This window comes from Ambystoma mexicanum, chromosome 11 (genome assembly GCF_040938575.1).
Source record: "Ambystoma mexicanum isolate Mex_15411 chromosome 11, UKY_AmexF1_1, whole genome shotgun sequence".
Taxonomy (NCBI): domain Eukaryota; kingdom Metazoa; phylum Chordata; class Amphibia; order Caudata; family Ambystomatidae; genus Ambystoma; species Ambystoma mexicanum.
The window spans coordinates 541,076,748-541,102,811 of NC_090934.1; the positions used below are offsets into that span (position 1 = coordinate 541,076,748).

General features: G+C 47.4%; 1 protein-coding gene across 1 annotated transcript in view; it reads right to left on the minus strand.

The window, feature by feature from the left end:
* Positions 1-344: 344 nt before the first annotated feature.
* The window catches only part of TRIM44 (tripartite motif containing 44), an 886,456-nt gene continuing 860,736 nt past the window's right edge, over positions 345-26,064 (minus strand). The window contains exon 6 of the mRNA XM_069623358.1: positions 345-2,345. The gene's annotated coding sequence lies outside the window, so the exon portion shown is untranslated. The remainder of the gene's footprint in view (positions 2,346-26,064) is intronic.

The window sequence follows — 26,064 nt, forward strand, 5'->3', positions numbered from 1 at the left end:
GGAGTACAGTATTTGAGGAATGGGGCCATCCAGCGACTGCCTATCTTTCAGAGAAACTGCAATAACAAATTACTAGAGCTTTCTCAAAGGAACAGTATAAACCAGTGACTGATGAGTTCTCAGAGGAATGGTGTGGACTGGGGTTTTTGGTGTTCCCAGAAGAATCCGCCATAAATAATGAAACCACCGCCACAGACAAGAGGCCATTTGGAGAACTCTCAGGATATCCATTATGTGAGGAATAATTGACCAATTCCGAGATGTTTACACATATTTTGCCATCAAGTGAAAAATGCACAAAACGTGTACAATAATGTTTTTGTTGATAGGAAGAAGACAGTTCATCCAAAATGACCAAACTTTATTCAGCACAAAGTTTACAGTCAAAAAAGAAAACTATTTTTTAAAATCATTCATATGGTAAGAAATGCAGCATTTAACAGATATCCAGATTAAAAAAAACAAATCCACAAAACAAAATCAACTTCAATGTAAAACAATTCATTATTTAAAGGGACTGTGGAGTCTTAAAATATTCTGTAGCTTTAAAGCTGCGACTGTGATTGCGAATATACTTGTCGGAGTTTGCTGAGTGGGTAGAGTAAGCAGATGTTTGGTATAGCGCATTAACATCTCTATGCACCTGTGTGAATCATGAATGCATTGAATGAAGAATAACTGCATTCAAACTACCCACTGCCAAAAATGCTAGAACCTTATGAGTTTTCATCGCAACCTTCTTGGTGGTGGAGTTAGACTCAAGGGACGAGATAGAAACTGTCTTCTTGGGTCAAACCATTGAATTGTCCTGTCCTTCTATGCAAAGTGCTAGCAAAACCAGAATTCCCTGGACTGGCACTTGCCTACAAGGTTTCACACAAAGCACAGCTCTACTACCAACTATTCTTCCTCTGCTGAAAGAGAAAGGCAACTTGTGATCAAATACAAATAAGAGCCAGCTAACATGTTCGCACACAGCCAGAGCTAGGAAGAACTACATATTGATAGGCTCGTTGAGGGCAGGGGTGTTGGCACCTCTCAAAGGCTGGATGTGCTGCATATGAAAGATTGGGCAATGCCAGTCACATGTCAGGCTAGAGTGGCAAGCGACCGATCCTGCCCCACCTGCTTATCAAAGCTGTAGATTTGCATAGAATCGTAAATGTCTAGGCATTATTTTCAAAAGACCCTAATAGTCGTTTTTCCACAGTCTCAGCACTCCCAACATTTGGGTAGAAAAGGCAACTACAACACAGGGAGAGATTTGCCCTGGATCACACAATCCAGTCAAGGGCAGATGCCTGTATCTGGTCTCCTGGATTGCAGAATTATCACAGAAGCCACAAGTTCAGATCTCCTTCAGATCCTGGAACAAGAGCTTTTGGTAGACTGGATTCTTCCTATGCACTCTCATCATCACTTCCAACAAACGCACTGCATTTGCCAAGAGGTTGGCCGTGTCTCTCTACCCAGTGGCTCTTTATGGAAATGTCTTCCAGTCACAATGACCCGATACCACTTACCTTTTATTCCCAGATGTGATGGAAATTCTGTGTTTGCCTGAGTAGTTATGACTGACTCAGGTTGCACAACTAGAACTGTTTGCAGACCGTGCATGCATTTTGTAATAAATGCACACTGGCCCCACGACACAAACTGTGCCAAAAGCGTCATGTTGTGTGAACAGGCAACCCATTCATTCCTCTGAGCAGTTTGGAATTCCCTACTGATTTTCCATGAATTCCCCTTGCGGTACGCATTGCAGACTGTTCAATAATGCATTGTGGTAAGCATTTGGAGCAGAAATTGAGTCACAGGCAGGCGTGGAGCTCGCAGTTAAGATTCAGAACATAATTCATGTTTGGGCTTCCCTCAGAAATCAGGATATATTATTTCAAATAGTTTCAGATAAATATGTAAATTTCTCAACTAAAAGATTTACAAGCCAATCACTGCTTACTCCACCAAATCTGCAAAAAAAAAAAAGAAATCCAATTCAATATAAAAAAGAAATTGATTGCTGAGCCGCTGACTTAAAACAAGAAATGTTTTAAAAATTAAAGAATTTGTGACAACTGTAATGGGCGGCCATATTAAACAAAGTAAATAAACACGGACGTTATCTGAAATGGCAAATAAATACACTTCCGCTCGGGGTTGTATTCGGACCATCAGAAATCACCCAGCAGGTGACGAGGAAGCAGCGTGGACTTTCTGCTGATGTCCCCGCACTGCGCTTCCCAGTTAATTTGTTTCATTATTTGCAGGCCCTGACGTCGTCTCGTGAAGTAGAAAAGGACATTTCTGGCATCAGTGAGCCCCTAGATAAGTCGGTTAATAGATCCCTGCAAGAGTAGAACAAATGCACATTTTTAATAGGCATAGCATTTATTGGGCAGTGTTACTCAAAAAGCTTGGAACACAAACATGGCTGACTCTTATTACATATACAACAATATACAAAAGAGAAAAGCTCAGTAGCTTATCCCAGGCCATAGGCATGGAGACCAAAAGGCACGAGTAAAGCAATGGAGGCTCTTGAGCAGTGATCCCCAACGTGCAGCTCGTGACCAACAAGTGGACCACTGTGTGCAGGTCAAGGAGGAGGAGGTGCCAGTGTGGTATGGCAACAATGGAAGTGTAGGCTGAGCGAGGACAGTTTGGTAAATCTGGCCAATTAGCCTGCCATGGCAGAGACATGAAATAGGACTTGTTGTAGAGGAGTTATCTGAAGACTGAAGGGCAGGGGTTGTGAGGGGCTGATGGACTAAAACAGATCATGGTATTGCACTGTAACACTGAATGGATGGGTTGCCACCGCACAAGGAGCATCGTAGGAGGCTAAAGATGTGAATCTTGCAGCTACAGATTCAGCATGCTTAATGAAGACCTAACATCTGCATCCCATGTTGCAATGCACTGCCATGGAATGTGAGGGTCTTGTGTGTTGGTTTGAAAGAGAGTGGAGTTGAGACTGAAGGGAGCAGGAGGAAGCCGCATCGGAGGCCTGTGCACAGACATACCTCTGTTCTATGCTCACACAGCTCACAAGCCGCCCAATTGCTCTCCGATTTCTATCTGACAAAGAGCAAGCATATGGCTGCACAAGCAGATTCAGAAGACGCACACCTGCTTCACGGCGTCTTGGATGCATGGGCTGGAACACGGGCCTCCCGCTTGCTTCTCTGTGTAGTGTCATGAACAAATGAATGTAAAAATACTGTGGCTTCCCCTGGCCCATAGACACTCTTGGTCCCCCCTTTATCTGCCCCCAACAGGCGATTTTGTCACATAATGCAGATGTAAAACCGACATAATACACCTCAGCCTGTTAATGGCCATGATTACACCACCAATGATGGTGTAGAGCTTTAATATTATAATTATTTTTTTTTAAACAGACCAACAAACATCAAGGATAAATTATAAGTTACTCACCGTTGTGACTAACGTACTCTTAGTCCATAGTCCCCCATACTGTATGGGCATCCCTTCCAAGGGATGGGAGACAGAACCTTTTTCACCAGAACAAACCTTCTTCCCCTTTAAATTTAGAGGCGCGCGGGGGTGCGGCCCAGGGAGCATGCACTGCCCTGACTCCACCCTCCGGCGCCACACCTCAGTCCCCATTGACGCGTCGACAATAGATTTAACATTGCCTAATGACACCAGTGTTATTAGGGGGAGGTTGGTGGGACGTATGGAGGAAAGGGGACTATGGACTAAGAGTACGTTAGTCACTACGGTGAGTAACTTATAATTACTCTTACGTCCCGTCCCCTTTCCTCCATACTGTATGGGCGATTACAACTGATTGTAGCCCCTGGGTGGATAGGAGACCCTCCTTAAGCAAATGGGTTCCTGAGAACCAACTGTCCGAAAGCAGCACCAGATCTAGAGACTGCATCCAAACAGTAATGCTTGCAGAAAGCCAAGGGAGAGGCCCAAGTGGCCGCCCTACTTTTAGACTTGCCAAGGGACATGGCGCTGGAATGCGATGGTCATTGCCTAGGCCCTGACTGCGTGGGCATCCATGTTGGCCGGGAGCGGCTTGTGCTGGCCCTCGTACGCTTCTTTGATGGCAGAGGCTATCCAGCGGGATATGAAAGCCTTCGAGGCTTGATAGCCTGGTCTTGAGCCTCCGAAAGTGACAGAACGTCCGATTTGTGGAAGCCCTTGGTCCTGTCCAAGTAGAATTTCAGGGCACGCCTGACATCCAGGCAGTGCAGCACTCTGTGCTTCGTCCTTGGGACCGGGTGTAAAAAAAAAAAATATAGGAAGGGCTATTTCCTCGTTGAAGTGGAAGGCCGACGGAACCTTGGGCAGAAATGCCGGGTGTGTCCGCAGGACTACCTTGTCCCTGTGATTTCGCTGACTCTCCGAGCTGAGGTAAGGCCGACTAGTAAGGCCGTCTTGATGGTGACCAGCCTGATGTCCAGGGACGCCATTGGCTCGAACAGTTTGTGCGCCAGGGCGCCCAAGACTATGTTAAGGTCCCACACCGAGTGTGGTCTCTTGACGGGTGGATAGAGCCTTGCGAGCCCTGTCAGATGTTTGACGATAGGGTTGGATGAGGAGAAAATGTCCTTTCTGTAAGCCCCAATGGCTGCGGCTTATGTGCGGCAGGTGTCCACCTGCACACTTGAATGAGCGAGGTGCGCCGAAAAGGAGAGCACGTTGTCCAAGGTGCATGCCGGGGGGTCGATTCCCTTGGAGTCTGCCCAGTGGCAGATCTGGTCCATTTGCTTTTGTATTGGACCCTGGTGGCTCTGCTCCTGGCACCTTGTATGATCTCCAGATTGGCCTGTGAGAGGCTAAGGTGCCGGAACGTTACCTACTCAGGTACCACCCTGTGAGGGCTAGTTTCCCTGGTGCAGGGTGGATGACTCTGCTCCCCTGCTGTGCCAGAAGATGGGCTGGGCCCGTCGGGATGTGAATCGGGGGCACTTCCGAGAGACTGAGCAGCTCCGAAAGCCATGGCCTGGCCGGCCACCATGGAGCTATGAGGAGTTGGCGAAACTCCTTGATCTTGCAAATTACCCTGTGAATCAGGGGAGTGGGCAGAAAGGTGTAGGCTTTCATGCCGGTCCACTCGAGGTGAATAGCGTCTCCCAGAGAGCTGGGGCCCTGACCTTGCCAGGATGCAAAATGGGGGCACTTCCTGTTGTGCCAGGTGGCAAAGAGATCCACCTGGGGTGACCCTATCTGTTGAAAATCTCCTGAATAACGAGGTCGTTTAAAGGAATGGTTCGGTCAAAAAAAATGTTATTGTCCCTACGGGTCTGCCATTTGTTTTTAAGCCCAAGTCGCTCGATTTTAGAAAAATTTCCTATGGACCTTACCCGAGTTTTCGTCCATTAAATGTACGCGAAAACAGGCACCAGGGTGCTGCCATTTTGTGATAATCCTATCACTTGCCCCATCGCCCTGGCTGACCTGCTTTTGCGGCACTAAATCATATCCCCCGCCTCTGAGCCTGTCATCAGCATACGCATACCGCCCATTTCACAACGCCAAAGCACGTCTCGTTTCAACAATCGCTGTGCTTCAGCTAATGACGTGTTGCCATGGAAATGGCAAGACGCCTCTTTCCACCTTAAGTATAAACAGACCGTTTCACAACACACAGCAGCAGATTTTCGATTCCATTCCTCTCTCTGTGTTACTTTGAGTATTCTGTGACTCATTTCTGTGCTCTGGTCAGCTACCTTTGCCGCTTGTAGCCCGTGTGAACACCTGTACCATCACTATAAATTATTTTAGTTTGTTTACCACACAATGGCTACAATAATGCCCTACATGTACGAGCCAGAGTATTCCGAGGAGGAACTACTGGAAAGGGAAACACGCGAAAACGATGGGGCTTCGGACGGCAGTTGGCAGGACGAATCAACGGATGAAGACACTGGACCTAGTTGCATGGACGCTGTTTCCACCTGGTGCACATGCAATCGGTGCGAGGTAATGCCAACCGAGGAGGAGAACTGCTGCTGCTGTGAAAACTCGGGATGCGTGGCCTACATTTCGGAAGGCGAGCCACGACCGCAATGCATCACCGCGCTGCCAGACTTCAGGGCAGCCTGCCTCACACGGTCCGTGTTGAGAATAATGATGGTGCATATGCACGAACTTCGCGCAACTGTTCGTCCTCGTAATCCGAGTAACAAGTAAGTATAATCTGCTTGTGATGCCACTACTATTTCATGGTCGTCTCCTATATCCAAAATTACATCTACATATCATTGTAACCATGAAAGTCGTTCAATAGTGTGCAGTGTCTAGATAGCATTTGTCTGAGCAGAATGCCATTAGCTACAAGAATTGTCATTGGCAACAAACGTTTAATCAACTTATCTTGGTGATTTAAAAACAGTTTGTATCATTATTTTTCACAGGTTGTTGTTCCTTTACATGGTGGCTTCAGGGGAGGCTTGGACACCGCGTTCGAAGAGTAATACCCGCCTGTGCCGTTCGTGCCATAAGAGAAACTTTCCTGAGTGACAGCGGTCAGTACAGGGGATTTTCCCTCGCTGTGCTGCAACCTGACCTGTACAATGTGTAAAGTTTTGTATTTTTGTGCCATCAAAAAAAAAGAAACAAAAAAAGAAACAAAATAAAACACCACATATATTTTAACAACGGTTGTTTCGATTTTTTAAATGAATCAAGTGTGTTTCCATTCAGCAGTCTTCCTGTGCCTTGTCTGCACGGCCACCGGCCCATCCATCCATCCATCCATCCATCCACCCCCCCCTCCCCTATCAAAGGCGAAGTATAACTATATAAAGTATAAAAAAGTGGTTAGTTTAACAAAAACAAAAGTCCATAACAAGTCCAGTGGATGCGTGCTGCCATGGGGGGCTGTCAGGGGCGCGAACAGCCAAGGTGCCAAACAGCATGTACACTTCAAAAGGTATCCCACGCCAAGGGCCCATCGCTCACATGGCCTCCTCAGACTCCGTGTCTCCAGGCAGGGCTCCCCCTTGAAGAAGGCCGCCCCCTGCAAACCACATAATACCACAACATACACACGTCATTCATCCACAAACACACCCCTGTTTGTAATACTTTATAAACCACTTGATATGTCTCATGAGAACATCTTTGTGCTTTGCAAGTCAACTCCTGAACGTGCTACCTGAGAACCACTGAGATCTATGCTAATCTGCTCGTCGTCGTGCTATCCGTGAACTTCTGTGACCGCTTCGAGCAAACTCGTCAGTGTTCTACCTGTGGCCATCTACCTGTTCTCCTGCAACATACTGCTCTGCTTGCTGAATCCAACTGTTTGTTGGTCAAGGTAAGGCTATGTATTAGTCATATTTCGTTGATTTTTAAATTTCTATCTATTTGCGAGTAGAGTACTCAATAGTGCTATGTTCATTGGTCTCATTGATATTGACTTGAGTTTCCATTGTTATGCTATCAATAGATCTATTTATTTTCATCTGTGTCAATTGTCATCGAATTGCATCCTTCGGGGGTCCAGTCTATAATGTAAGCATGTTTCCTTCTCGTGCAAGACAGAACATCCAAGGGACGAGTCACATGTTCAGAGTTTAGTCACATCATTTATAAATTTCTGCAATTTATGCAAATACTAAGCCGCACATGATGAACTGGTATAGTTCCTGTGACCAAAACAAACCTTGCATTGAACATTGTATGGTTCATTTACTTTTGTATCACATTTTTATTCATCAACATTGTATAATAATGTTGATATTTACTTTTCAGAATTTTCAACAATGCCTGCCTGTTCGATTAGCGGTTGCCCTTCGAAGACCCATGCTAAATCTGAAGGCACTACAATGCATGTATTCCCGAAAACTGTTGATCGAATAAGAGAATGGGTCAGACATTGCGGATATCCACTGGATGAGTCCAACAAGTCTTAGAGGACGAGAGGAGTGATCGATACCGCATCTGCAGCCGGCACTTTTCCTCGAACATGTACACATCTTGGGTAACAAAGAAGAATAACTGGCGAACGACATGAAAATTGATTGATTGATTTATTTATAAAGCGCTTTACACCAAGGCGCTGTACAATGGAACAACAAAATACAGAGTAATAACAACAACAAATAACAGTGTGAGCATAGTGGCAACTTGAATCAGTAAACAACAAAACAGTGCAAAGAGCAATTTACTAAGAGGGCGGAGAAGTGGAGTGCGAACAGGGGAGTGAAGGGAGGGGCAGGGAAGGATTAAGTGAGAGTAGAAGGAAGGGAGAGAGAGTGTAAAATAGAAAAGGGGAAGGTGGAAAGGGAGGGGAGGGATTAGAAGAGGGGAAAGACGGGGGGAGTAGAGAGGGCAGGGGGGACTTCAAGGTGGGGAATGGAGGAGGAAGGATTTAAGGGAAGTGCAAAATGAGATGAGGGTAGTGGAGGAGCGGATTGAGAGGGGGAGAGAGTTCCAATGCAGAGGAGCAAGAAGTTGGAAAGAGCGGAACCGGGAGGAAGCGCAAGGGGAAGGAGGTACAGAGAGGAGGAAGTGGTCAGCAGACCGAAGGGAGCGAGAGGGGGAGTAGAAGGAGAGAAGGGAGGAGAGATAAGGGTGGGGGGAGACCGTGAAGGGATTTGAAAACAAGGCAGAAAAAGTGGAATTTTAGTTGTAGGTGGAAAGGTAGCCAGCCTAGTCGAGAGAGCGAAGAGGAAATGGAGTCGCGAGAGGTAAGGAGACAGAGAGTTCGAATGGCAGAGTGGTATATAGATTTAAGAGGGGCAAGCTGAGATGAGGGAAGACCGAAAATTATAGAGGAGTAGTAGAAGAGGCGGGAAAAGATGAGTGAGGAGATTAGGAGCTTGGTAGCATGGAATGTGAGGGAGGGACGCATTTTGCGAATATTGTAAAGGTGGTATCTGCGGGAGCGGGAGGTGAGCGAAATGTGTTGCGAGAAGGTGACAGAAGAGTCAAAAAGAACACCTAGGTTGCGAGCATGAGTGGAGATAGGGAGATTGGAAGGAGGAAAGTGGATGAACGGGGGGGGGAGGGGAAGAGAGTTAGCGGGGAAGAAAAGGACTTCAGTTTTATCCATGTTAAGTGAGAGAAAGCGTGAGGACATCCAGTTCTTGATGGCTGTGAGACAGAGGAGAGTTTAAGGTGGAGGTCAGGTGTGAAGGAGGAGAAAGAGAGAAAGAGTTGGGTGTCATCCGCATAGAAGTGATGGGAGATGCCAAAGGAGGAGATGACAGGGGCAATGAGGGAGGTATAGAGAGAGAAGAGGAAAGGGCCAAGTACAGAGCCTTGAGGAACACCGTAAATCAGAGGGAAGGAAGGAGAGGTCTGGCCTCCCCATGAAACAACAAAGGAACGAGAGGAAAGGTAAGAGGAGAGCCATTTTGGAACAGGGCCTTTGAACCCGAAGGAGGAGAGAGTGTGGAGCAGGAGAGGATGATCGACAGTGTCAAAAGCGGCAGAGAGATCAAGCAGAGTAAGTATGGAGGATTGCTTCGCATGGCGAGCAGAGAGGAGCGAGTTGAGAATCGAGGTGAGAGCAGTTTCAGTGGAATGTTTGGGACGGAAGCCAGATTGGAAGGGAGGAAGGAGAGAGGAAGACGAGACAAAGGAAGGGAGCTGAGAGTAGGCAAGGCGTTCAAGGAGTTTAGAAAGGAAAGGCAGAAGAGAGATAGGCCTGTAGCTGGCAGTGAGCAGTAGAACAGAAGAGGGTTTATTAAGAAAGGGAATGATCGTTGCATGTTTGAAAGCAGAGGGAAAGATACAAGAGGAGAGGCAGGAGTTGAAGAAAGTGGTAAGGTAAGGGATAAGAAGAGGATAGATTTTTGGGATGAGAACGGAACGGAGAGGGTCAGAGGGGGCAGCTGTGGGGTGGGCTTTGGATAGAAGGGAGGATACATCGGAAGGGGAAACAGATGAGAAAACAGACATGCTGGAAGAAGGAGGAGAGGGGGGAGGAGAAGAGGGAGTCAGAGAGGGAGTTAATTTTTTGTCTGAGTGTGATGATTTTAGAGGAAAAGTAGTTGGCGAAGTCAGAGGGAGAAAGTGTGGAATTAGATGAGGGGTCAGGAGGGGGAGGAGAGAGGAGGTGGGAAAGAGTTTGAAAAATCCGACGAGGTTGTGAGGCTTGAGACTGTAGAAGGTTAGAGTAGTAGGTGGATTTGGCCGTAGCTAGGCAAGAGTTGTAAAGTGCATGATAGGAGAAGTAGGAGGTTTGATTAGAGAGCAAGGGAGTTTTGAGCCAAAGTCTTTCAAGGCGCCTGAGAAGGCGCTGCATAGAACGAAGATGGGAGGTAAGCCAGGGTTGAGGAGGTTTCTGAGTGGGGCGGAAGAGAGAAAGGGGATAGAGATGGTCAAGGGATGTGGAGATGGAAGATGAGAGGGAAGAGAGAGCATCATCAGGAGAGAGTAGTGTAAAGTCATGGTGAGATGGAAGAGACGAAGAGCAGGTGTCAGAGAAGAAGGTAGTGTCGAAATCACGCAGGTCACGACGTGAGTAGATTGGAACTGAGGGATTATTAATAGTGGAAGAAGAGCGAGGAGAAAGGAAGAACGAGAGTAATGCGTGGTCAGAGAGATAGACAGGGAGAGAGGAGACAGGGGAGGAGGGAAAGGAGGAGTTGAAGATGAGGTCAAGAGTGGAACCAGAGGAGTGAGTAGGGGAAGAAGGAAGGGGAGAGAGGAGGTAGGAATCAAGGATAGAGAGGAGGGGAGAAGATTGAGAGGGAGAAGGAAGATGGATGTTAAAGTCGCCAAGCACAGTTAGAGGGGAGGGGGAGGGAGAAATAAGTGAGAGGAGGTGATCTAGGTCTTCAAAGAAGGAGGAGTGAGGGCCAGGGGGACGATAGATGATCAGGAAGGAAATAGGGTGGGGAGAGGAGAATGATTTGTAGAGGAATTCAAAGGAAGGGAAGAGATGGGGATGAGGAGGAGGAGGTGTATTTGGGGTTATACAGGAGAGCAACACCTCCACCGCAGCCAGAGGGGCGTGGAGTATGGAGGAAAGAGGAAGAAGTTGTTAGGGAAGCTGGGACAGAGGTATTATGAGGGGGAATCCAGGTTTCAGTTAGGCAGAGGAAATGAAGGTTAAGACGAAAGAATAGATCAAGTGTCGCCGTGGTTTTATTACAGATGGATCTGGCGTTCCAGAGAGCAGTATTGATGTGGGTAGCATGGTTGGAAGTGGGAGGATAGAGAAGGTGAGGGCGGTGAGAAAGAGAAGGAGGGTGGCTAGGAGAGCGGGGGAGAGGATAGTGGAGGGGGCTAGGCATCAGGAGGAGCGAGGAGAGGAGAAGGGAGAGGAGTAGAGGGCAAGGGGGCAAGGGGGAGAGGCGGAAGGAAGAAATGACGGATTGCATAGGGTCAGGGGGAGTAGGTAAAGGGTAAACAAGTTGGGGAGTCCAAGCGAAGAGGGCACAAAGGTGAACCAAGTCAGTGGAGTGAGACAGCCGGGAAGGGCTAAAGGAGTCAGAAGGCGTAAGATCGCTTGACTGAGATTGGAGGAGACCAGGTGATTGAGGCAGGAAGATGGGGAGGAAGATCTGAATTGTAGCAGGAGGTCACAGGTCTAATGCTGAGAGTTTACCGGCAGGACCCAATTTGGTCAAAAGGAGTAAGCACTCAAGGGCGTGGTTGTAGAAGAACTGCTGTCTGCGGCGCGAAGGAAAGTAGCAGTTTAGGGCCGCTGTACCAGAGTATGAGCCAACAGGTTATAAGGTGGAAAAAAGGCCGATGCAGAGAGAAGTCCAGCCAACGCCCAGAGATATATAGGAGTAGGAATGCGAGGTGATGATAGGGGAAGACCAGCAGACTGCGGTGGGTGGTATGAGAGCAGAATGAAGGAGGTAAATTGCTCGCGAACGCTATTCCCACTCTATTCGTCCACATTCCGCCACTGGTGAGTCAAGTGTCCGGATTTTGCTTTAGGCCTTGCGGTAGTGTGTAGGTAGCCGAATGGATTCATTGATATTTTAGGTGTTGTGTCCCTTGTAATACTGTTGACATTGATATGAGTGAATAATGACATTTATCAATATATTCTTTTTCGATTTCATAACCCACAAACGAAATCTATATATGGACACAGGGAACCGTGCTATATTGCGCATTTTCTATAGCATTACTCTCGTATTCTGTCTCCTTACATGGCAATTTTTAATATTGGCATTTCATTATCAATCAATAATTTACCTTTACAACTGCTTGACTATCCCTTGTATCTGAAGCAAGAACATTCTACATCCGTGACGTGCTCACAGTTATCAACCACTTCTAGCGCGTATCAGGTAATCTTACTTGGCTATTCCGCTATACACTTGTTTTATGCATGTCGAGTAATATTTTTATTGTATCATGTAATTATTTTACCGAATGTTTGGTTAGTGCTTTCCAATTGATATACACCTTAGTTATCGTCCACTGGTGTTTGTTTTCAGTTATGATTAGTGTTATCCATAGTAATGCAAGTACCGTCTTTCAGGGAGATGCTGAAGCGTCTACCACATTGACAACATCCCTAGATATTCTTCAGCAGCACGAGATATGGATACTGACAGCTCCATTGAACTAGATCATCATAGCTGGAATACTTGTCATTTGATTGTTCTACACAATGTTTCATTCGTGGTTAGCCATTAATATGTACCTGTGCGGTCGACCCCAAGTGTGTTATGTTTTCAATATTGTAATCCTTACTAATGCAAGTACTATCTTTCAGGCAGTTGATGGAGCGTCAACCCCTGCACTTGATGCGGAGCCTGACATTCAAGTAATTCCAGGGGAAGTGGAAGCGGGACCTTGCGTATATGAATCAGCGCAACAGCTTTCGGAAGTGCGCACTACATTTACAACATCCCTACATATTCTTCGGCAGCACGAGGTATGGATACTGACAGCTCCATCGAGCGTCATCATATAACGTGATTCCATTTGCTATACTTTCTTCCCTATTAACGCAAGTACTGTGTTTCAGGGAGACGACGGAGCTTCCTCTACAATTACAACATCCCTTGTAGGTGATGCAGATGTAAAGAAATCGGAGAAATAAGTCGATGAAATCTGATAATATTTAGATATTCCTTGATTCTTTTAGACAATGCATCCTTTGTGGTTATTTCTTTATATGTACCTGTGCCATCGACCCCAAGTGTGTGTTAGGTTTCCAATATGGAAAACCATACTAGTGCAAGTACTGTGTTTCAGGGAGTTGCTGATGCCTCCTCTCCAATACAACCATTCATGGCAGTCCATGCAGAGCCAGAGGTATGGATACTGACAGTTCCATCGATCATCAGAGCTCGAATACTTGTCATTTGATTGTTCTTCAGAATGTTTAATTTGTGTTTAGCTATTGAGATGTACCTGTGTGTTCGTCCTCACATGTGTTTTATGTTTTCAATAGTGTGATACATAGTAATGAAAGTACTATGTTTTAGGGAGTCAATGGAGCGTCATTCCGTGCCGTCTATGAGGATCCAGAAAATATAGTCGTTGCAGCGCAAGAGGAAGGGAAGACATGCGGAAACGAATCGGAGCAACAGCATGCAGATGTTGAAGTTCGAGTCAAGAAAGTTGCAAAGAAAAGAAAAAAAATAAGGTTAGTTACAAACAGTTCATAATTTTAGGAATTGTTTTGGGGACTATATTATGTTTTTTTCCTGTCAATTGTACTATACTTTATATTGTGTTTAAAATAAACATCCCTTTTCCAATCTGTCCTCTAGTTACCCGTGAGTGTACAAACTATACATACACAGACAGTGAAGCAAATGAGAGATGTTGCTTGCCAGACCATTTACACTATGGAGGAACTATTAATTCAGACGCGGCGTGTTGAGACTCGAGATGCTCATGTCCAATGGCCAGAACATGAATTGAATGTGTCCAGAGAATCCAGTAAAGTTTTATTGGACCATTGCTACAGTTTGACCGCACCACCAAAAGAAGATGATACTGAATGTATTGAAGATAGCTCTGAAGTAGTCGCAGATCAATTCACACAATCTACACCCGCCAAAAAAATGCCACCCAAAAAGCGGTCGACATTGTTGTGTTCTCCCATCAGTGCTGAAGTAACAGATGTTGAAATGACAGAGAATGAACCAGCAGCAGCACCCAACGACACATCAGAACTTGATATCAGCGATATTTCTTTCAAATTTGTTCATATGTCCTCAACGGCACAGTCCGAAACAACTTTCACGCCGGATGACAGTCTAATGAAAGAGGGCAAATACATAGTATTCGACAGTTGTTTGATGGATATTGTAAGTATGCTGACATGTGGGCATTCAGTTGGAGGGGAAGTATGTGGGGAGCCATTGATTCATGTGATTCATCAAAAACAAGGCAGTAACGTCAAAATACATGCTTAAATCATGCGTTCTCATGGTCTGCACAACCGATACTGGGGAAGCTGCCAGCAGGCAATCTACTGTGTGCAGCTGCCTCACTTTATAGTGGGTCCAGTTTTAGATAGAGTCTTTCTTTCAGTTTGTGGTACTCCATTTCATTTCTAAATCGCTGTACTACATATACCAACATGATTATCTGCTTCCGGCCATTAGTGATGCTTGGAAAATTGAACAATTGTCTCTAGCAAGTACATTCGAAGGGAAACGATTCAGGCTAGCTGGCGATGGACAGTGCGACATCCCTGGATTTTCTGCCAAGTACTGCACCTATTACCACCTTCAGGACATGGATAGTAAGAATATTGTGAGTTCGGTGGTCGTGCAGGTGTCCCAATGTAAATCCTCAGTGGCCATGGAGAAACTAGGATTTATAAAATCATTGCAATATCTACAATCAAGGGAAATGCACATGGACCTCATAGCCACGGACAGACACGTTTCAATTGCCAAGACAATGAGAGGGCAGTTCCCACATATTAAACATCAATTTGCCGTATGGCATCTTGCTAAATCAATCAATAAGAAAATCTCGGCTGCAGGGGAAAAAAAGGTTTTGAAAGTATTTCACAGTGGTACCAGTCTATCAGCAACCATCTTTGGTGGAGCTCCAAAACTTGTGAAGGGTCAGTGGAAATCCTACTTGAAAAATGGCGGTCACTGATGCACCACTGTACCAACATTCACCGCTGGACAGAAAACCAACATTTCCACCAATGTGAACATGGCCCTTTGTCCACAGAGGAGGCACGGGAGAAGAAGTGGTTGATTGCATCTTCACCTACACACACAGCCATTGAGAAGATTGTTTTCGATAAAACTCTATCAGGAGATTTGAGGGGACTGACAGAATTCTGTCACACAGGAGAATTGGAGGTGTTACACAATATGTGCCTAAAGTACAGGCCAAAGCGATTGCATTTCAGTTTACAGGGCATGAAACATAGGACTCTACTAGCGGTCTTGGCCCATAACGAGAATGTGGGCCGTGAACAGTCTAGGGCTACGGGAAATGTAGGGATGCCTCGCTACACTACGACCTTTGGAAAAAGAACTAAGAAATGGGGGGTAAAACCAGTATATGAGGAAATGGAGTTCGACTTTGTTAAAGGCCTTATTGTTAGTGTACTAGAGAAGAACAGATATGGAATTTTGAGCGTTTCTGTGCAGAGCACTGCTGCATTGCCACCAAACATTGCCATTGTGCCATGTCCACCCAAAGCAGAGCTCGTTGAGAAGTTCAAATCCCGATTTAAATAAATCATTGTAATCTGATTGTCTTTTTGAAAATAATGTTATTGTACAGTGTGCATACAAAGTATGCTAACCCTAAACCCTCCATTCACCATCCTGGGTGGCGAACAACATGGGTGTCATCTTGGACTTCTCTCTCTATTCACCTCATATCACTGACCTTGTGAATATGTGTATGTATATATTTTTGTTGCTGTAACAAAGTTTCGCAATCTCATGTAAATGCTGTGCACTGTTAACCGAGGGGAGGCTTGCGTATTGCAAATAATAAAACAAATAAACAATAAATCTCACTTTCATCTCAACTCCTCGGGTACTTTACACTTTCCCTGACCTTCCCCCAAAAAGTCAATGTCTCCATACTTATGGTTCTGTAGGGCTGCAAAGCTCGCGGACAACGAGGACAAAATTGGGGGCCAAAGAACGCGCCAAGCGAGGCGTTGCAGATGGGAGAGAAGCCAGTTCGCATTTGCACATTGAGGCCTAGTACAAACATGGAGTCGAAAATTCAAGTTCTCTCAGATGGCTTTAGACGGGATGTTGCAAAGTAAGAATGTACGCTAATGCAGAGTGAAGGTCAGCGGCTTTGATTTTTTGCTCGTGGGCTGAAGAGGCCCGCGAATCACACTGGCAGTATAAGGTTCCATTTTTTTTTACCTTGAGAGACAGGGACCATGCTGAAAGGACTTTATTTGAAGGAGGGGGGGGGGCAATAACGTAAGACGATAAGGCTGAAAATTCTGAAACTAGATCCAGTTTCATGTCAGTTCAGTATATGAAAAATCGTTGGCACAAACAGTGGGATTTACGGACTGCATTACGCAGAGATACAATGGAAATGGCAAATATAATGTAAGTAACTCTTTAGACGCTTTTATACCGGAATGAATGAATGAATGAAGAGCAAGTACAACATTTGTGGGATCGTCTTTCTACCAGGCACATGGGCATGCATGTGCCCATTCGACACGCAGTCGTTTCTCAGTGGTTCAACGATAAAAAAAAATCATTAGTTTGTGTGTTTCCCTCGTTTTATTTCGTTCGTTTTCGCATTGCTTTTAGAGCCGAACATACTCCATTGCACTATCCTCGCAAGCAAATAGTTTCAGCTCGCCCGTAATAAATAAAATGAATAATAGTAATAAAGATCGGCTGGTGAGACTAATTTCAATTTTTATGTTTTCTAAACAGGTACATCCTACCGTACTGCCGCTGCCACCTATTCCAGACCCCGGCAGACTGATTTTTCAACCGCCAGCTGCAGCTTCTTGTAAACAACTGCACTACATTGACTTTCTTATAGGACGATCGCCAAGGGGCCATATGCCCTTACGCGGTACTAGTGGCTAGAAGCAACATATCGACCTTTACGGTGGCCTAGTGCCTAGTTGATGGAACAGCCTTGAGGTTCACCTTGCGTCTAAAGTGCTTCTTTTAACGAAAACCAACATCCTGTGTACCATAAAGGAACAGCGCGTGACTCACGATAAACTTTTCCGGATTTGCGGATCGAGAGAAAAGAAAAAAAATTCCATTCCGATTTAATATGCCAATTGCTGAATATTCTCTAAACATTTAATGTCAAATAAATGTACTTTACCAAATGTACCGTATTGCTGTTTGATTTTAAAGTACAGTTTCATATTCCGAATTGTGGCGCGCTGTGTTGTGAGTTGATCTGTGTTGGTTTCCGGGTTCTGTGTGAAGTCGCATAGAAGACGACTGGGCGCATTTGCCTATGCAGCACAGCAACATCACGGAGAGAGGCGGTGAATATGAATGTTTTGATAATGTCAGGCTCAGGGGCGGGGGGATATGATTTAGTGCTGCAAAAGCAGGTCAGCCAAGGCGATGGGGCAAGTGATAGGATTATCACAAAATGGCAACGCCCTGGTGCCTGTTTTCGCATGCGTTTAATGGACAAAAACTCGGGTAAGGTCCATAGGACATTTTTCTAAAATCGAGCGATTTAGGCTTAAAAACACATGGCATTTTGGACCCAACCATTCCTTTAACTGCCACTCGTAATTGTCTGCTCCCAGCCTGCTGAGCCACTCCGCTTCCAGGTTGGATTCCCCCGGGAGGTGGACTGCCACGAGGTAAATGTCGTTTTCCAGGGCCCACTCCTACATGCTGATTGCCAGTCGGCACAGAGTAGGGGATCTGGTGCCTCCCTGATTGTTGACATAGTACATGCTGGTCGAGTTGTCCGTCTGGATGAGGACAACCTTGCCCCTGAGAAGTGGTAGGAATGCCCTGAAAGCCAGCCAGATGGCGTTTAGCTCTAGCCAATTTATGTGGTCTTCCTGCTCCTGTCGAGTCCAGGATCTTCTAGGGTGGCTCCCAAGCCCTCAAGCAAGGAATCCGTGGTGATGGTGGTCTGCGAAGAGGGCGGCCCGAAGGGCTTGCCTGTCCCCAGGTTGTGGTCTCTGAAACACCAAGTCAGGTCCGGGTGGAGGGATGGAGGAACGTTGATCATCTTGGATTGAGAGCCCCGCTCCTGTTTCCATGAGGCCGCATAGTGCAGCTGAATCCTCCTCATCCTTAGTCTTGTGTGCGGCACGGCTAATAAGACCGCTACCAGAAGCCCCTGGAGATGCTGCTACCACCATGCCGAAGTCCCTTCTCTGCTCAGGAAGTGGGCAGTGGCCCTCTTGATTGCCGAGATTTTGTCCTCTGACGAAAGTACCTTCTCTGAGCATGTGTCCCAGATGAGGTCCAAGAATGTCAGAGTCTGCGTGGGGTGCAGCTGCAACCTCTTGAGAAGCCCAGATTGTGCAGTGTGTTTATAAGGGCATTAGAAGAGTGGAGAACCGCTTCCGGAGATGTAGCCCTGACGAGCCAGTCATCGAGGTATGGGTAGATGTGGAGGCCCTGCATTCTGAGGAAGGCCGCCACAGCATTCATGGGCCTGGTAAAAACCCTGGGCGCCGAGCTGAGGCCAAAAGGGAGGACCTTGTATTGAAAATGGAAGCCTATGATCCTGAACCATAGGAAAGAACGATGGGGTTGCCAAATTTGGAGGTGTAGGTACGCGTCCTTCAGATCCAGGGAGCACATCCAGTCTCCCCTGTCCAAGGTCTACGCTATAAAAGCTGGCGTGACCATCTTGAATTTTTGCAGGGGTGAGGAGAGGTTGAGGATGGAAAGGTCCAACACAACTCTCAGGCCCACCTGGTTCTTCTGAATGGCGAAAATCCTGGAATAAAAGCCAAAGCCTTGCTGAGAGGCTGGTACTTCCACTGCCTGGCTCTCGACGAGCAACCGGATCTCCACCAAAAGAGTTGCTGTCCCAACCTGTGGGAGTGGAGGGGAGGAGGGAGGAGAATCTGAGATAGGGAGGCGGTACCCCGTGGATACTTTTAGGATCCAGGGGTCCGCAAAATTCTGCCGCCAGAAATGTGTATGGAGAGCAAGCCTGCTCCACACCTGAGACACATGGGCCGAAGGGGCGTGTCATGCCTTCTTTCCCTCGGAGGCTGTCGCGGAGGAGGGGGACTGGAAAAATCCCTTAAGCCCGAATTTGGGTGTATGATTTAGGCGTGGTCTTTGTAAGGATGGATAAAGACTTGACCGTTTGTGAGCGGTTCCTTTTGTCCAGCTCTTCATCTGCGGAGGAGTGGAACAGGCCCCCCCCCCCGCCCTCGAATGGTAGATCTAGGATGCGTTCCTGGACGTCCGGGGTGAATTTTGTTGCCCGGAGCCAGGCTGTCCTTTTCATGTCTGTGGCAAGGCAGATGGCACGGTCAGAGGTGTCAATATGGGCCTCTGTGGATTCCATGAGGTCATGCGCTACCAGCTTAGCCTCTGCTAGCCCCGACATAAAGCATGATTGGCTCTCTGCAGAGAGTTCCGGAAGGAAGTCCATAATTTCCAGCCATAATCTTTGGTTGGCGGCATCCAGCATGGCATCTGGGTTGGCCTGACGAAGATGCAAGGATGTGTTGGAATAGAGTTTCTTGCCCTACGCCTCCAAGGTCTTCTCCTCCTTGCCTAGCAGCGCCGCAGAGGAGCATGATGAGGACGACTGAGGCTTGGAGTACAGTGATGCCGCAGCGATCACTGAGGAGTGAGACTGAGGATGGGCCGAGAGCAAGAGTGTATCCCCCTCCATCTGCCTGTACTTGGCGTCCAGGTAGTCGATTGACCAGCCGGGCCAAGTGGGGCTTGAGCCAACCCTTCTTGGCCAGGGAGACTACATCGGTTTGCATTGGAATCCCCGTTTTGGCAGAGAGGCGTCGCGTGAGACTTTAGTCAGGACCCCCTCTACCGGCTGCTCGACCTCGGGCTGGGGGAGGCTCAGATACTCTGCCAGCCCAGCAAGACGTTCGTGGAAGGCCCTGGCTGAGGATGGCGTGTCAGGATCCTCATCCGTATCCTGTGGGTCTGGGGGATCATGTGGAGGAGGAGGTGTAGTTGGCGCCGGAGGCTGGGTACTGGGACCACGGCCAGAGGCTGCGCCTGGGTAGTCGGCTGGGGAGCCAGATGAGGTGGATGCGCCGGGGCCTGGGGCATCAGCTGAGGCATTTGTGGTGCCGCTAGCATAGTAGGGAGGACCCTCCCTGATGGTGTCCTTGATGATTACCCCCATCTGAGGCGACTTCATGAGGCTGAGGAACTTCTCGAAGAGCACCTCCTCACTGGCCAAAGAGGTGGCAGGGGGTGCTAACAGGGTAGCGGGGAGCTGCTGGAGCCACTGCATACCCTGCGCATATGGACGCAAAGGAAAGCTGCCCTGCACAAAAAAGGGGTAGACTGTAGGCCACGTACCTGTTTGAGGCCAGTCCCACCTTGACACTCGTTCTTTGATGAATTCCTGGAATGGCGTTGGACGGGTGCTTCTTTCTGGCGCTGCGGCCATTTTGTCGAGCTGCCTGCTACGTGCCTGCGACGTGCTGCTCGGCATGCTGGGCCCGGCCTCCTCCAAGACTCTTGCGTGTGGATCACGAGGTCTACCCTGCTCCTCGGGCCTAGGCTCGGTAGGTGTGACACCCTCAACCCGGGAGTCCATAGAGCTGCATTTAAGCGCCCTCTCGGATGTATTGTCGGTATTAGGGCGTAGCCCCTCGGCCATGGTACCGGTAAAAGGGCAGAGCCCCACGAGTGGAGACCCAGTAAAAGAACCTTCCGGTCCCTCAACACTGCCACCGGGAGGATCAGAGGATCCCTCGACCCGAAGGCCAGTAGCTGAAGCAGCCTCAGTGCACGTGCTGGTAGAAGGACCTGACCGGTCCCTCCCGCACGGGAGTGTCCCTGGGAAGGAGTCTCCCTTGCAGGGTGCAATGGAGAATATAGGCCCTAACTTGGGCCTGGTTCGATGCTTCACCAAGTTCTTGAGATGCTCTGGAGGCGACTTCTGGAAGAGCTCCCTCCACCTGGCTAGTCTGTTCTTCAGCGCTTTCGAGGACAGCGAGTCACATGCCGAACAAGATTGCCAACCGTGGTCTGGGCCAAGGCAACATAGGCAGAAGGTGTGGGGGGTCTAAAGTTTGAAAGAGCCTGTTGCAGGATGGACACCTGTTGAACCCTGGAGAAGTCGACATGCGCCGGGGAAGAGCGTGACGCCTGAGGACCAAGTACCTGAATGATAAAAAGACAAAGAAGTATCAGTGCGTGGAATTACATGGCCGAAGAAAGAACCCAGAAGCGCTGTTGAATTTGGCCCTTTCCTGTTGATGCGGAAAAGGGGACTGGGGTGTGGCACTGGAGCGTGGAGTCAGGGTAGCGCATGCTCACTGGGCTGCACCCTTGCGCCCCTCAAAATTTAAAGGGGAAGAAGATTTTTTTCTGGTGAAAAAGGTTCTGTCTCCTGTCCCTTGGAAGGAACGCCCATACAGTATGGAGGAAAGGGGACGGGAATAGTGGTGTGAAGGAGACTAATTAATTCTAGGTGAGAATGCAAGTCAGTAAAAATCTGGTGGTGGTACTCCCTTTCACACACCCATACAGTGGGGTCACGAGCACGGCAGTAGCGCAGGCAGCTAATAGTGCTGGGGGTAGCTAATAGGGTTTCAGCAGTAGGCTTGGGGGTGCACTGGGAACCTGGAGGGAACCAGGGAGAGCAGTTTCAGCCCCCTAGGACACCTTCTGGCTTCATCACTGGAGCATGGGTGTAAATGGTAGCCAGATGGAAGGTTAAGAGACAGTGGGTCATAGGTCCCTGTAAAGAATGCCCAAAAAACAGAACCAGTGACAGATGACCAAGAAGGGGTTTGTACAAATACTGTGATTTAGAAATGTCACCTAGAGACCGAATACAGCAGTGGGACAGAACTGAGGCCACAGGGACACAGTTGAGACAACAGCATACTTCTGTGTGTGCTGTCAAAAAGGTAAGTGGGTAGGGGGCGAGGCGGGTAGGGCGATGTGGGGCACAGTGATGTATGCGATCCCTGCGCCATGCCATAATGGAAGTTGGCTTTTTGAAAGTCAACATTATGGGCGGCGCAGTGATCACATAAATCCCCAAGATGCTGGGAACGGGTACCCACATAATGAACTCAAAGATGGTTAAAGTGTCTGATTATCGGAAGCACAAAAGAGTGGAGAGGTTTTCCCACACAGGCCGAATTCCAGCATGGACATAGGACAAAAGGACAGAGAAAGCTACATTAAATGTTTTTGAGTGCCTAAGCATTTATTCACTAAAAAATATATCGCAAGCAAATCGGAGCAACACTGCATTTTGGGAAGTGGCGTCCCACAGAGTTAAGTACACATGAAAGGAACACTAACACAATCCCATATTCTGTGAACTGAGAGAAGTCTCTGAAAGTGTTTGGTGACCGAGAAGAAAAGGGCCAATAAGAAACCAACCAAGCGTTCGACAGAATCGAGTAATAAATACAAACCAAGAGGGAGGTGTACCATAGGGGTGGGAGTAAAGTTTCCAAGATACTTCAAGGACGTTGATATGAGAAAGACTTTACAGAAACACATTTCATTAATGAAAAACCACATCCTGACAACATTTTAAGAATACTATGTGAAAATATAGCATTTTATTTAAATAGATTTCAGTTATTTGAATATAATTTACGCCAATCTGTCACTCAGCCTACAATCTGGATGAATAACATTTTGTAAAGAACCCTCTTCATCATAACTAAATGACAGTCGAATGCCTCAGAACACCTGTAATGAAGACACGGGCCTTCATGAAGGGAATATGGTGAACATTTATTTATATTTGACATTTGTAAAGCACGCTAAACCCATGGGCATCAAGGCGCTGGTTACAGGATACAAGAGATAGTTAATTACAACAGTGTCAATGCACCTGCAGTTGCAAGGCCTAGCGATGAATTAGGCGCTGGATACAGGACGAGGTGATAGTCGGTTACAGCAGTGGCAGGTGGTCGTGCATTTGCAGTTGCTGTGCTCTGTAATGAGACCTAGACAAAGAGCCAGGTGTTAAGGTGTTTGCGAAGGTCCAGTACGATTGTTTTCATCTCGGGGCCGGTGGTAGGGAGTTCCAGAGCTTGCCAGCTATGACCAGAAACTGGACCTGCCTGCCCTGGCTAGCTTGAATGCAGGTATGACCAGCCGGTGGGCGTAGTGGGGAACGTGTTGGTCTTGTCAATTGAACTTCTTTGAATTCATGAGAAGGGTATGGGGAAGCAGAGCAGGAAAGGCATATGTGGTTAATGAATAGGGTTTTGAAGGTGATATGTTCACATATCAGGAGCCAGTGAACGTTTCGTCTGGCAGCCGAGATATGCTCTCTTTTGGTGAGGTTTAGAGCGGCTCAAAGGGCATTGACCTGGATGATTTGAAATGTGTTGATGTTTCACGTGGAGATGCCTGCAAATAGGGCGTTGCTGTTGTCCAGACTGGATCCAATCAGTGCTCGGGCGATGGTCAGGCAACTGTTAGTGGATAGGAAAGGTCTACTTCCATTGATAAGCTTTGCGGTGTGGGCGGCAGATGAGGCGATAGCGCTGACTTGACGTGTTAAAGCGAGCGTGGCATCTAGGTGGACTCCAAGAGTTTTAACTGCAGGGGAGACTGTGATTGAGATGTCGTCGATGCTGAAGGAGTGGTAGAGTGGTTTTAGGTTGTCCATCCTAGTTTGTCATGCCACTAACATTTCAGCTTTCTCATCATGGAGGGAGAGAAGATGAGAGGCCATCACGGGCTGGATAGAGTGGCATAATCCGTGCCATTTGGTTGAGTCCTCAGTGTTGTCACCTGAGATGGGAAGGAGTATTTGTGTGTCGTCGGCATAGGTGGTGTAGGAGATGCCGAGAGTGTCCAGGAGTTCGAATAGAGGTTTGGTATATATGTTATAAAAAGCGCGGGAGACACAGAAACCTTAGAGTATGCTGCAAGTTACAGGTGACAGTGATGCTGCAGCATTTTCTGCAAAGGCGCTCATGGCTCTGTCAGTGAGGAATGAGGTAATCCAGTTAGTGGCTTTGGTTGATAAGTTGGCAGCAGATGTGGTTTACCAGGTTGAATGGTGCATTGAGGTCTAAGAGTAATAAGAGAGCAGGTTTGCCGGCATCTTTGAGCTCGTCAAGCTGTTTTTTTTTATTCAGTAGTGCAGACTCGGTACGGTGTCCAGTGCAGAAGCCGGACTGTCGCCAGCCAACGATGTGGTTGAACTCAAGGTAATGCTGCATCTGGAAGTAGGCTACCTGGTCCAGGTTCTTTAGGAGAAATGGAACTGTGGTGATGAGGCGGTAGTTTGTAGGCATTGCAGGTTCAAGGTTATAGCCGGTCTGACAACACAACGAGTAGAGCACTTGCTTTGACATTTGTTGCAGAGCCTGCTGACGCAGGTTCAAATCCTGGCAGGGCCAAACTCAGTCTTTCATCCTTCCAAAGTTAATAATAAGCAGCGCTCAGATACCTGAGGGTTTGTAGCGCTATATAAATGCTAAATTGTTATTATTATTATTAAGGGTGGGTTTTTTGAGAAGGGGGAAGGATCCAGGCTTCCTTGAGATTTGTTGGGATGGAGCAGGTCACAAAGGAGGCATTAATGTTGGCTATGATGTAGGGCGTAAGTGCTTCATTACAGTCTTTGATGATAGCTGCGGGGCAAACATCTCCTTTGCAACACTGATTCGGAGCCCACTTTCACTGTATTTACTTTGGTCTCCTTTGCTGCACCTTATGGCACAAGCAAGCAAATAATAAACTATTCTCTTTGCACATGACCATCTCTCATCTGCCACAGGTCTCTCTAGATTGATAGAAGAAAGACCTATTATCGACAAGCAGTGCTGGCATTGTGCCACATATTCCCAGATCTGGGATCTGGCACAAATGTCTCCCCGAATCTCGGATCCGGCTCCCCAATCCGGGAAAATCCATTTGCCCAGTACATCCATTTTAAAATGCTCAGTCTGGTTTAAACTATGTGGCGCAGCAGGATTTGAACCGTGACCACTAGGGTTAGGGGCCAGACATTTCCCCACAAAACCACTTGAGGGTCTGAGCAGGAGCCCTGTGGAATTCTTGCCAATATTGTACTATACAGACAAAATTTAAGTACATCTTTTTAGGTGTGCACATTTTATACTTTACTGACAACAATGTAAGAATCTGGGCTATTTTCCAGGTGTTCATGATTGCTCTTCTGAGGGGAACATGTTGATGGGGGGTGTGTAATATACTGCCCCTCCCATTGTCCCCTCCATACCCAGCTTTACTCACCCCACTCCTGTGCCTGGTGGGATCCCATAAATAAAAAGGAAAATCAATTTTCACCACTGTAAACAAGACCAACAACATTTTAATCCAGAGGCAGATTGGCATACAGAAAGATTAAAAGGATCCTAGATGGGTCTCTGCCTCTGGAAGGTGTGAGAAACCTGAGGGAATTATCACTACTAAAACCCCTGGATCCTCTTCTCAGGTGGCAAGGGAAAGGCCATTGCTCTTCGATCCCGACCCTGGCGGTGTAGAAGTAAGGGAGGATCACCTGGGTGGAGGGTCCTCAGAGTTTGGGAGTGGGGTGCCCTTAGGCGAGACATGGTATCCCCTTTCCCCAATTGTGACCAACCTGAACCCTCCCCAACCTTTATGGGTTATTGTAGGACCTCTCCGCTCATTTCCCCACATTTAACATCTGAAAGTACTGGGACGAAGAAGAGACTAAGTGATAAACACTACACCTTTTCACCACTTAGGTAATGAGACGAGGAAGATGCATGTAAAGTATGGTGATGGTCAGGCAAATCTAATTAGATGTGCTCCCCTGCAGCCTGTCAAGGGGCTGCAGGTGTATAAAGGAAAACCTGTGAAGAGAAAGTGAGCATTAGCAAGACCTGTGGAGGAGAGAACAGGGGACCCTTCCTGTGTGGAGACAGCCGTGGTGGGGCCTGGAGTGTCACCAGGACGCAGCAGATATTCCCGAGGTCTGGGAGCCTCAATGGTAGTCAGAGCAGCTGGGAGCTGCTAAGGGGCATCAGAGAAAGAGAGGACGCTGTCT